This window comes from Papaver somniferum, chromosome 1 (genome assembly GCF_003573695.1).
Source record: "Papaver somniferum cultivar HN1 chromosome 1, ASM357369v1, whole genome shotgun sequence".
Taxonomy (NCBI): domain Eukaryota; kingdom Viridiplantae; phylum Streptophyta; class Magnoliopsida; order Ranunculales; family Papaveraceae; genus Papaver; species Papaver somniferum.
The window spans coordinates 131,610,472-131,624,837 of record NC_039358.1 but is presented as its reverse complement, the minus strand read 5'-3'; positions in this window follow the sequence as shown (position 1 = coordinate 131,624,837).

Sequence of the window (14,366 nt, the reverse complement as noted above, 5' to 3'; positions counted from 1 at the left end):
GATTCTCTAGCAAAGTATTTCGGAGTTAGTCCATACAGATTGCTAAGCGAAATATTGGGTGGTGTTGTTAGACCCCCGTTTTTTCAAAAGTCTCTTATTTTTAATCTAATAAACTCCTTTGTCTGGTTAGATCAATCTAAATTTTGAATAACAAAATAATCAATTTCTAGATTCGCAATCTATCAATATAGATCTCAAATAGAAACTATAAAGTGTTGTCGATCTATCGCAACTAATCAATCAAGTCTGTCAAAGATAAACCGATTCTAGTTGGATCCTATCCGATCAAGATTTGTGAACTAAATCCACAAAATACAAAAACTAATAAGAATTCTTTTTCGTCTTCAAATCTTCTATTGCCTTCAAATACCTGCGCAACTACACTTGAATCCTCTTGTGATCAATCATGCACAGAACGGTCTAGTAATAATGGATTAGCACAAGATGTCTTTAGATCCGAAGATGGTTCTAAATATCTTGTCGATACTTTGATCTAGTTTGAGTGAATCTTATATCAGAAGAGAATATTCTCAAGAATAAACAAACTAGGTGCAATCAAATCAATAATCGAAAACTAATAACACTGCAATTATCTAGTTTCCCACCAACGGTACTCATAGAGCTTCTTGATTCCACAGAAGTCTTTAAACGAGCGGTCGTAAGAGATTTCGCCTAATTAAGGTACTTTCCTCTCCGAATAAACGGCTGCACCAGAAAAGTACAAGAAATGAAGTTTGCCTGGCTCTAAGGGTAGTTTACAAGAAATGTGAATTCAAGTATTTATAGACCAAGGTTGTTTGGACAACAAGGAAATTCCGAAACCGAAAATATTCTCAAGATATGCATTAAAGTACCTAAATTCGGTTTTCATATTTCCAATTAATGTTAACCAATATTTCCGAAAACTCTCATCGAAAACCTTATATTATTAGTCTAGCACATTAATTAATAATATTTTCCAGAGGATATGCTTTAATTGCTGGTAATTAAAACATATATGATGAAAATCATAATTAAATGCTTTTCACTTTCTCGGACCAGGGATCACCTTGAGTATCAAGGAATATCTTTTAACAATAAATGATAAGAGTTATGTACATGTTCAAATATGTCGACATCCAGAAGTTTCTTGGCAAACCCTAATTCCAAGATTCAAACAAAACTTACAGAGATATGTGAATATTGGAAACTCGGTTTTGCTTTTTGGGATCGGTTGTACCAACCTCACAATGTAATTTGTGATCGGTTATACCATGTTTCCCAAAAACAGGTTGTGACCGGTTATACCTTTCTTCCCAGAGGCATCTTGTGATCGGTTACACCTTACTTCCTGAGTTATCTTGTGATCGGTTACACCTTGCATATATACTCAAGCATATAGAAATCTGCAAATCTTTATCAAATACTAGAGAGATAACTTGGATGGTACCAAAGACCAATATCCAAGTGTCAATCAATTTAAATCAACAACCAAAAGGTCGGATATTCTAATTGATTGAACAACGCACAACTTGTGATATTTCAATTATATAACAAAATATAATGCGGAAAAGAAATAACACAGACAACAGAATTTTGTTAACGAGGAAACCGAAAATGCAGAAAAACCCCGGGACCTAGTCCAGATTGAACACACACTGTATTAAGCCGCTACAGACACTAGCCTACTCCAAACTAACTTCGGTCTGGACTGTAGTTGAACCCCAATCAATCTCACAATGATCCAAGGTACAGTCATGCTCCTACGTGTATGATCCCAGCAGGATGCTACGTACTTGATTCCATTAGCTGATCTCACCCACAACTAAGAGTTGTTACGACCCAAAGTGGAAGACTTTAATAAACAAATCTGTATCACACAGAAAAGTCTACGGTTATAGATAAATCCGTCTCCCACGAATATAACTACGAGTTTTGTTCCGTATTTTGATAAATCAAGGTGAACATAAACCAATTGATAACCGGAATTATATTCCCGAAGAACAACCTAATATTATCAATCACCTCACAATAATCATAATCGACGCAGCGAAAAAAGATATTGTGGAATCACAAACGATGAGACGAAGTGTTTGTGATTACTTTTCTATATTGCCTATCAGAGATATAAATCTCGAGCCAATTATTGCAATTGTACTCGTAACGATAGAAGATGCAAGATCAGATCATACAACTACAAAAAAAGTAGTATCGGTCTGGCTTCACAATCCCAATGAAGTCTTTAAGTCGTTAACCTAGTTTTAGAAGAAGAAACCAAAGGTTAAAGGAGAATCGACTCTAGATATGCAACTAGTATCACACGTAAGGTGTGGGGATTAGGTTTCCCAGTTGGTAGAGTTCTCCTTTATATAGTCTTTCAAATCATGGTTTGCAATCAATGTTAGCTTGGTAACAAAGCATTCAATATTCACCGTTAGATGAAAACCTGATTAGATTCAAGCTAATATTTCTCAACCGTTGGATCGAAAACTTAGATTGTTACACACAAATGAAATGTCCAATTTTGGGTTTATGTAGTCGTTCCCAAACATTAACATTTGTTGGTTCAACAATAGTTAACCAAATGATTAGCCATATGATTACTTTCATATCCACCATATTCTTCTTCACCATAACTAGTTCAAATGACTCAAATGAACTAGTTAGAGAGTTGTTCAATTGCTTAGATCTTATGTAACTACACATGACACAATCGAAGCAAAAACGGTTTGATTCACTCGAATCGGTTCATGAACTTTATAGCCACGGTTTGCAAAAGCATTCCTTAGTTTATATAAACATGAGTTCAAGAACAACCGATTTTAGATATAACCTGCTCAAGTTCGCGGACTTAAGCTCACAGAAGGAGTTCACAAACTCCAGCAGAAATTCTAGGGTCGAGAACTTCCGCCAGTTCGCGGACTTGGCTCACGCCACATTCCGTTTCTCTTGATCAAAAAAGTTCGCAAACTTTGGTTCAAGGAATAAGGACTTATACATATATGTGTTTCCACAACAATGCTTATATCCTACCAATGATTATGTAATCTAAACTCTCATTTCAATCATTGAAACATTCTCAGAGGACGTTATATAGCCGTTATTCATAGACCATTTTTCGTCAGAGCAATTTCCAAAGTGATTGAAACATAACATGACATTCGTCACTAGGTAAAGATGAATTTGGAAAAAGCGAAAGCTTACCAACACATATTTCGAGAAATTGATAGGCGAGTTACATCAGGATCGAAATAGCAAACGTGTATAATGAAAGTCTATATATCAAAACGACTTTTGTCTCAAGAGTAGGAGATAGTAGATAGACTTTTGAGTGATAAATAAGTTCAAGTCTCCACATACCTTTTAGTCGCTGAAGATCCAACAGTTCCTTGAGTAGTCCTTCGTCTTGTATGATGATTGCCATGGAGTCTTGAGCTCAACTACACTTTATATCCTAGTACGAGACCTTTAGCTATATAGGCTAGAAATCAAGACTTATAGTTTTGATCACTAACATTGATAAACATGCTTGAGATAGCAACGCATGCGAGTTCGACCGAGCAATGCTCTAACAATCTCCCCCTTTGTCAATTTTAGTGACAAAACTATTAATACATATGGAATACAAAAAATAAATAAATAAACTTTTGTATCTCCTATTCCGCATGCCTAATCTTCAACATTACTCGAAATCTTCGTCACTTCCAAGTACTCCAATGATCCCAAAGGTTGTAAGTTTAGTATCATCGTTGTTGAAAATCCGTAGCTATAACAACAAGAAAACAATAATCCTCAATCATTTTTATACAGTGTCATAGTATCATTACACAACGTCAAAAGTCCAATTGTATCACAACTTCAACAACAATACTATGGTGATATGTATCACTCCCCCTTAGTCAATACTCCATCTCACATGGAAACCACTCCCCCTTACATAATGATCCGAAAACCATATGTATTTGTAGTGTGAACTGCATATTAATTCTCCCCCTTTTTGTCAATATAATTGGCAAAGGTACAAGAACGGGATCCTAATGAAATTTCCGAAAGAGACATTTCTTAACCAAAAGAAAGCAAAAGTATATCATCTTATTTAGATGCAATCATAAAGCCGAAGCTAAATGCATTCATCAAGGAGTTTGTAAAGATACAAGATAACCCCTATAATATTCCACATCCGCACTCCCCACAAAGATTTGGCAATTAAGCACAAGTTCAAAAGAACTCTCCCCCATAAAATGCCATTCCCGAGAGAACAACAAGAGCGACCTTAATTTCGAAGGAAAAGAAGGATTTATTTGGACATAACAAATCACATACAAGTATGAATTTGAATCCAAAATATTCAATTAAACTAACCACAAGAGAACCCATGATTAATTTAATCGACAAATGCTCAACATAAGTGAACTTATGGAGACTCAAAATATACAATTAGATTAATCACAAGAGAACCCATAATTAATCTAATCGAAATACACAACCAAACTAATCACAAAAGTAATCAATTTAATTGGTCGTGCTCGACATAAGAAAGCTTACGGAGCAACAACTAAATAACCAAACAAGATGATTAATTTAGTTGAATATGCTCGACATAAAGTACCTTATGGAACAACAACATAGTTAATCATGAAAATAATCAACTTGGTCGTTCAACGCTCAACATAAGATACTTTATGGAGCCTCACAGTAATACATAAAATATGGATCAGGGAAGAATAATTACTGCAGAATACACAAGGATTCATTCTATTTTCCATCACTATTTGCATAACGATATTTAATAGACATAATCCTTGCAAACAAAAGATTTTAACCTATCTTCCATCAATAATTGATATAATAGGCTTAACTTTTGTATCTGTCAAAAGTCTATTCATTCTTGTATCAATACATGCATATAGACATACGAAAGACTTTACTTTTGACAAGGTATGGGACAATCATAGTTCACGGACATAAACACACATATCCCATAACAAATTTGCAATATATAAAACCATAAAGATTAATACTGCAAAAATCATCTTCTAAACAAATTTAGAGTTTAAACCAATAAATCTAAAAACATGAAGATGAAACTGTTGGACATAGGAATATGTAATCACAATAATGGCTATTCCAAACTCTAGTAATCCTTCTCAAAAATAAGAATAAATTCTCATAAGAAGTTTCCTAGGCAACAAGACAAACTCGTAATGCACATACAAGATGATTTGTCCTTATATGGTAGAATCAATCTTTTTCGCATGGATTTACACCAATAATATCTACCAAAGGCGTATAAAAAGATTTTCTTAACAGATAAGAACATATAAAGTCAATAACGACTATGCACCATAGTTCACAAAGAATGATTGTGAAGATTCAAGAATTTCATAGCACTGCGTACTACATTCCATTCTTGAACTTCCTTCTTTGTGATTCACCAACAACATTCTTGTAAAATCTACAAATTAGCTTAGAAGAGTAGTACTCCAAGAATCCAAGTGCCCAAGTTCAAGAGAAGTGGAACAAGTGCAACGAAACGGAGCAAAACACTCAAAAACAAGAGACAGGACAATACCAATCTTAACTCATCCAAATTCAGAAATTCTTATCTCCATTTGGAAGAGAAATCAAAGAGAAAGATAATGCAAAAAGAATGAGGTCATTCCGAGTTCGGACGAAGAAATTACGGCCGAAACAAATTTACCGAATATCGACGTCTACAGGCAAGTATGCATACGGGTTTGCAAACGAATTTTCATGACTTGAAGCATTTTGCAAACTGGGTATGCGAACTTAAACCCCTGGATTTTGATTTTAAATTATGGTATGCATACTTGGTATGTGTACCATGAAGTCCAAACATCCCGAACTATTGATTAGGGAGGATTTCAAAACTCCTCGAACATGTTTTATTAATCAATTTTATGGAAGTTATTCTTCGATAAGTATCTTTTGTTGATTATCTTTTACGGTTCTTATGACCATGAGGTGTTTGCTAGGTATCTAAGTGCGCAATTAGGTAACTCGTATGCAACTCTAATGCTAGTATCGAGAACTTTAATCCGTAATTGCTAGAGTAATCTTTACATAAGTAGCGGTGCACTATTTGTCGCAAAGGGATTTTGTATGCAATAGTGTGTAAAAGATAACCCTAGATTAATGTGTCGAGCTTACGAACATGTGGCTAGGAGCAACTTGATTCACAAATTTATCAATTGATTGAATTACACCTAGAGAGATTATTTTAGGTGGTTCATTTGATTAGAATCCGCTAGAAAACTTATTCTATGCGGTGATTTAAGGAATCCAAAGATTAGTTGAGCTTATAACTTGTCTAAAAGTTGTAAACAATTGAAATCAATTGGGAGTAGAACTTGTATGATTAATAATATCTTATTTGGTTATGGTGAATGAATCTTTAGTCAATTCCATCTCATAATTTGAATTACAAACTTTGCAATTTTGGATTTTCGACAAAGGGTAAAATCGTAAATCCATAATTATACGAACCTCTGATCCAACAATCAGACGTGAGTATTGAGACGCGGGTATCTCATCGAATTCTCTGACTGAGGATACTTTCTCTCAGAGTACATGAAGATATGTAGTCTCACCGCTGGATAACGACATATCTCATGAATACTGAACACTTTCAGTGATTATTTCTATATAGTATCACGAGATGGACGGCTCCTATACAACTTGTTCTGCTAGTATAGAGCAATAACGTCTTTAGGAACAAACAACAAGTTTACCCTGACTATATAAAGGATATGACTTACCGGCAAGCTCATATCGGGATAATTAATGCTCCTAGACAGCTTGCTCTGCTAGTATAAAGCCACAAAGTTAATTATTCCTAAAGTTCTTGGATTCATCCGTGACATTCACTACTGAAATCCCAGAATAATCTATCATTGCTCCATTCCATGGTCGACTCCACGGCCTGATCCCATGGAATGACAATGACAATTGCTCCTATTTCATGGTCGAATCCACGACATGATCCCATGAAATGACAATAAACAATTGTTCTGATTCTATGATCGAATCCACGGCTTGATCTCATAGAATAGCAATGAAACAACTATATTATCTCATTACTCCGATTTCATGATCGAATCCACAACTGGTCTCATAAATGGTAATAAATGAATCTTAATTACTCCGTGGTTGAATCTACGATCCCATGGAATGGTAATGATCGCTTTAAACATCAAGGATATTCGCAAGCTTATTTGCTTACATCTAATCATTTTCGCAAGCTTATTTGTTTACAAACATCAAGGATATTCGCAAGCTTATTTGCTTACGAACATCAAGGATATTCGTAGTCGAATCCTCAGCTCATCCTATGAATTAATAGTAAACGTCTATTTATTTTATTACTCAGTTTCATGAATTATTCTCCACAGAATTTCATAAATTAATAATAAATAATCAACACTCGGGCGTCTGAGCTACCTTTAAGTAAGCCCCGATTTATATGGTGAAAGAGTATTCAACGACAATGCACTAACAGTCACCGCACGAACGAGTATTTCAAAATACGACGAAACGATTAACCTATTGCAAAATAGGAAGAAAAATAATAAATAATAAAAATATTGACCAAGGCGCCAAGGGATTGGACTCACTGACTGGACGACCGTGCCATGACCAATCCCACGCCAGTTTTATATTTTATCATATTTTTATTATTTTCCTTCATCTGATGAAAATCCTTTCATTTGAACAAATCTCCTTCGTCTCGAGGAAACTCCTCGACTTCATGGTGTTTTCATAAACCCATGAAAATAATATAAAATTAAGGAAAAATAGTATGGGGCGTGACCATTGGCCAACCGTCCATGCCTTGGTCCCAGTCGGCCCCACACCTTATGGTTCCTCATTATTTTATTATTATTATTATTATTATTATTATTTCTCTGATTTCATGAAAAAACTCATTGATTTCATGGTATTTTGCAAAAATTAGGAAATAAATAATATAAAATTATGAAAAACTCGTGGGACCGGGCCCTAGCCGTACGGCCATGCCCTAGCCGGTCCCACACGCCCCTTTATTTTATTATTATTTATTTTATTTCCCTTGAATTTATCAAATTCCTTGATTTCATGGTATTTCTCTCAAATTAGGAAAACTCCCTCAAATCATGAAAAATACATTAAAAAATATATAAAATTATGAAAATTTGTGGGACAGGGCCCTAGCCGGCCGACCATGCCTCCCACGTCCCCACATGCCCTTGTTTTTATTATTTTAATATTTTTGCTTCCTTGAACTCATGAAAACTTCTTCACTTCCGGGAAACTCCCTAAATTCATCAAAACTCTTTAAATCCATGATATTTTCATAAAATCATGAAAAATGTTATAAAATTAAGGAAAAGACACCACGGGACCATGGTCACGACTGGCCGACCATACCTTGGTTTCACGGTCCCACGCCTCCTCATTCCTTTATTTTATAATTATTTTCCATCATCTCATGGTGTTTTCCTCAGTTTCAGCGAAACCCTAATTTTGGCATATTTTCTCGAATGGACGCTCAACTGCACGTCAGAAAATATCAAAATTCTCAGAACTGAGACACGGACGTCTTGGGGACATGGGCATGTTATCTTGATCGACCAAGATAGGCTCTTTGGATTACAGAAGCCGGTCCCATCAATTTTCACAGTTTTGACCTAATTTGCACAATTGCACGTATTAGGTCCAAAACTCTTCCAAACACTTTGGATTTTCATGAAGTGATCGTCATTCGATCCCGTGACCACCCAGGGCCGGTTTCATGACCCCTTGGTCGGTCCCTCACCTCTTCATAATTAATTAGGTTTTTTCACCTAAGGCTCAGACGAGCATTTTTGAATAAATGATTAAACCAGCATTTGATCATCTCTTCACCAATCCTTCAAGAGGTCTTGGTATTTGCTCACGTGAGCATATGGGCACTACATGGTTGATCCACGGTCCCATGTAGCCGGTCCCTCCTTCATTCCATGGTTAATTCTTCAATTAACCATCGGTTGATCATCAATTGATCAAATTAAGGTTTCTAAGTCCAAGGATCATAATTCCAGATTTGAACGCTAATAATTCTATGATGACCTCATGGTCAGTATTTTATTAATTTTGCTCGGTTCAGCTGCCAGTATCTTAATTAATATTTATTTTGGTCACGCTACCAATAAATCATCAAATGAGCAACATTCGCTCATACGAGCAATACTTGCTCAAATCAGGGAATATTGGTCCAACTATCAATGTTCAATAATTCATCGAACGAGCAATACTTGCTCACCTCGTCATGAGAACTATACCTCTGTCTCAACAGACACGTTTAAGGTCATGTGCCTTAGAACATTTCATGTTCAACTCATCAAATACATGGACTCATCGTCCCATGAAGTCAACAACTGACTAACTAAATTCACGTTTGCCCTGCAGACTACACGATCACACGAGAGATCAATCGTGTCACTTGGGGGATATCAACTAGGATTTTGGTCTGGCGGTCTACGACACGTGTGTTCATACACACGTTGGAATATGAGCAAGTCGTGCAATCAGTTGAATGAGTTCACAAAGTAGTGGATGGAAAATCGACCAAGTCATCGCACGATGAGCAACTGGTCTCAAACACGATTTCCATTTCCCCACTCTTTCATCCCATCAACTGTCACACTTCACGGAATCATGGTGTCTAAAATTCCAGCAATATAAATAAGTCTCTGAATCATGATTGAATCATCAGCATCAACAGTATCATCAATCTCACGTCTCATCGACAACACGGGATCATCAACTCATCAATTGAGCAACTACTCTCAATTGAGCAATTTCAATCATTCATAGATTATCATATTCAGAATTCATACACCCAAAATCTTTGATTACCATTGATTTCACACATTTCCCAACTTCCCTCCTACAGATCAACCCATCCTCACTTGTGACCGAATTTACTCTGGAACGGTCATTGTCTTGATTTAGGCCGGAGTACTACAGATTGATCTCTCGAATCTAAAGCACCCCCTTTGCAGCGGTGCATCAGTGTGAGGTTTAACATTTTGCTCGGTTCGAAGAGTCTCCTCCGTACGATCGTCTCCTCAATTCCTTAAAAACCAGCAAATCGTTTTTCCTCATCTACAGATTGGCGACCACAGTGGGAGATTAATCTCTCGGTTACAATCTCAAGCTTTCACAAGATGGTTGGTCTTAGGTCTTCATCAGAAACTCCAAACCCTAACCATAGTATTTCAAATGGCGACATTCCTCGTACTCGTCCCAACGACTCTGGAAATATTCGTCACTCCTACTTTACTACTCATTTTCCCTCTATTGATGCGTTCGACGGAGAAATCCCATCATTGGCTGAATTGGCACGGAGACAAGAAATTCTGATTAGGAGCATCAATCGATTGAAGGAGGCAATCGATGAACTCTTCAACTGTATGGTAGAATTAACAAAACTCTTGGGAGCAGAATTGATAGATCATCCCAGTGCTACTGCCAACGATACCCCTCAAACCAACAACTTCACTACTTACGAAAAGCCGGTGGACCAAGAAGTCACACATTTGATCGAAAATCTATGTGAACTCCTACACTTCTCCAGGGATCAATGCACAGACACATTTTCAGCACTCAACCAGATATCATCCAGCGTGCAAATAACGCCACCAACACCATCAGTTGAAGAAGTCTCCCTAGTGCCTGGGAATTCGATCGACAACATCTCTTTTGGAGAAGAAGATCGCATGACGGATGAAGGACACAACCGAGCGTTGTATGTCACTGGTTTCATCAAAGGAACCGAATTTAGAAGAGTTCTTGTCGAAACCGGTGCTTCCACCAACATTGTCACTATGAAGACTCTCAGGATGGCCAGATTCCCACCAGGTAAAATCGTTCGCTATCCCATCCTAATGACAGGATTTGAAGGAAGTCAAAGCCATACATATGGATATGCATACATAGATTTGATGGTGGGGACGACTCGATCGAAATAAAAGTTTCATGTGATCGAGCAAGAACCTGACTACCACATAATACTGGGACGCCCATGGCTCCATGATAACAAGGTGGTTCCTTCAACATACCATCAATGCATGAAGGCTCTGCTCGACAACAAGATCGTTCGCATTCCGGCTTCATCATCTCCTTATGATCCCGTCTATGATACTGAGTTCCTTGAATCTCAAAAAGGCGTCCCGGAACCTCCAAGCAGGATTCGCAGTATTTCACTTCCAAGCTGGAAGACTATCGAGAAGGCTGATAATGATCCGTCATCCTCAACTGCTAAAATGATCAAGTCACCTACTACATCGACTAAACGCCATAATGATCAAGTATCAACTCTAGGGTCAAACTTCACGACCGATCGAGATGTAGAAGGGAGAGTCATTTATCGCCGACGGAAAGATTAGCAATTAATCGGGGAGAACGATGAAAAGTCTCCCCACCATGAAGAATCGTGTCGGAGTGAGATATCACTTGAAGAAGAAGTCCAGGATGCCCCACGACAACTACAAGACGACACTGACTCTACCACTGACGATCTTGAAATAATCGACATTGGGGCTGAAGACAATCCAAGGCCAATCCTGATCAGTTCAGCACTATCACCAGAGGAGCGGACCGAGCTGATAAAATTATTGAAAGAATATCAAGATGTCTTAGCCTGGACGTACGAAGAAATGCCAGGTCTGGATGACAAACTCTTCACCCATCACCTGCACATCGTCTCTGGTTCCAAAGCTGTCAAACAACCGCCCGGACAATTTAGACACGAAGTCGAGGAGCAAATCAAGGTCGAAATCCAGAAACTGTTGGCAGTAGGGTTCATCAAGCCTATTCTTCATCCAACGTGGCTAGAAAATGTGGTACCTGTTAAGAAGAAAAATGGTCAAATCAGATGTTGTGTCGACTTCAGGAACTTGAATAAATGTTGTCCAAAGGATGATTTTCCTCTACCCAACATTGACATGCTTGTCGATGCAACCAGTGGTCACGGTATGTTCTCATTCATGGACGGCTATAGTGGGTATAACCAGATCAAGATGTATGAACATGACGCCAACAAGACTGTTTATCGAACTCCCATTGGGAATTTTCACTACACTGTGATGCCCTTTGGATTAAAGAATGCTGGTGCCACCTATCAACGAGCCATGACTGCCATATTCCACGACATGATGCACAAGCAAGTAAAAGACTATGTTGATGATGTGGTGGTAAAATCGAAGACTCGAGCATCTCATCTCGAAGTTCTAAGGCAGGTGTTTGAAAGATGCAGAGAATACAAATTAAAAATGAATCCTTTAAAGTGCGCATTCAGAGTTTCTTTCGGAAAATTCTTAGGAATCCTGGTCACGGCTGAAGGGATCAAAGTCGACCCAGACAAGGCAAAATCTATTACCACCATACCTCCTCCACGTACCGTGAAGGAAATACATAGCTTTATGGGCAAGGTAAATTATATTCGACGCTTCATTCCTGGATTAGCTCAACTCATTGCTTCGTTCACACCTCTGCTGAAGAAAGGAGCAAGTTTCACCTGGACAACTATTCAACAAGAAGCTTTACATAAAATACAACAAATATTATTGTCACCGGCCGTCATGAGGTCTCTAGTGCAGGGACGACCTCTGATTCTTTACACAGCCTCCAGTGACGTCGCCATCGACGCACTCCTCGCTCAGGAAGACGACGAATGGTTCGAACGACCGATTTACTACTTCAGCTGCACAATGAAAAATGCTCAACTCCGATATCCAAAGGCTGAAAGGGCATGCCTGGCATTGGTACATGCAATACAGAAGTTCATACATTACTTACTATCTAACATGGTCGTACTCATATCCAAAGATGATTCCATAAAGTTCTTGCTGTCAAAGCCATCCTTGATAGGGAGACCAACAAAGTGGCTACTCCAGATGTCAGAATTTAACATAGCTTGAACGTCACCTAAAGCCATCAAAGGTCAAGCGGTCGCAGACTTGCTCGCTGCTTTTCCAGGGGAAGACACAACAACACTACATGAAGAAGTGCCCGGCGAATTCCCAGACATCTTGGTCATCAAGGAAGAAACATGGCTTCTATACTTTGATGGATCTTCCACCCCTAGTAGTGACACCGGAGGAGCGGGCATAGTACTGGTGTCTCCATCTGGTGAAGTTTTCTCACATTCGTTCAAGTTAGATTTCCACTGCACCAACAACTCAGCAGAATATGAAGCCTTCCTATTAGGATTATCCTTGGCCAAGCAAGCAGGAGCAATACACCTTGAGATAAGGGGGGATTCAAAATTATTGGTCAACCAGATGAATGGAACGTATTCTCTCAAGGAAATCACACTTGCTCCATTCAGAACCGAAGCTCAGCGACTGTTGACCTATTTTGCTGACGCAACGATCGTCCATACTGGACGGACTAACAATAGGCATGTTGATTGCCTAGCAACTCTCGCCTCCAAGCTGCAATTTGAAGGAGCAGAGAAAACGATCACTGTACAGAGGCGTACCGTATCTTCAACTTGGCTCACTCAGATAGAAGACATTTCAGCAAACGATTGGCGAACACCCATCATTCATGAATTGAGCAGCTATGTTTCAGAAGACCAAGTCAGTCTCAAAGAATTGAAGAACTACCTCTTGCTCCATGGAGGACTATACTATCGAAACCCTGATGGATCTCTATCACGATGTCTTGGGAGCGACAAAGCGGAAGAACAACTCAAGCGCATACATGCGAAAATCTGCGGGCAAACGTTAGTGGTAACACTTTACAGTAAGCTTCAAAGAATGGGATACTACTGGCCATCCATGGAAACTCAGTCAAGAGATTTACAAGGATCTTGTCCTGATTGCCAAACACCTCCTCATCACCTGGAGGTTTTGACAGTCCACCACACTGGGGACTGAAAGGAGCCTTACATAAAATACCTCCGGGATAACGAACTACCACTGGAAAAGAAGCAAGCAGTCAAACTCATTCAGAAAGCTAAGAGATTTGTCTATCTCGATGGGATCTTATACCGCAAAAGCTTTGGTGGGAATTTACTGAGGTGCTTAGCCGAACATGAAATCCCTACAATCCTGAAGGAAGTACATGATGGAGAACATCAAGGAAAGAGGAAACTATTTATTCAAATTCATGAGAAATATTATTGGCCAACCATGGAAGATGATGCAGCCGCACACGTTCAGAGGTGTCACCAATGCCAAACCCATGGTAATCTCATCCACACTCCTTGTTTCCCGTTGGATTCCGTGAATAGTCTGTGGCCTTTCTACAGCTGGGGACTAGATATCATTGGGAATATCAATCAATCATCTTCAAAATAACATGAATACATCATCACTGCGATAGAGTACTTCACCAAG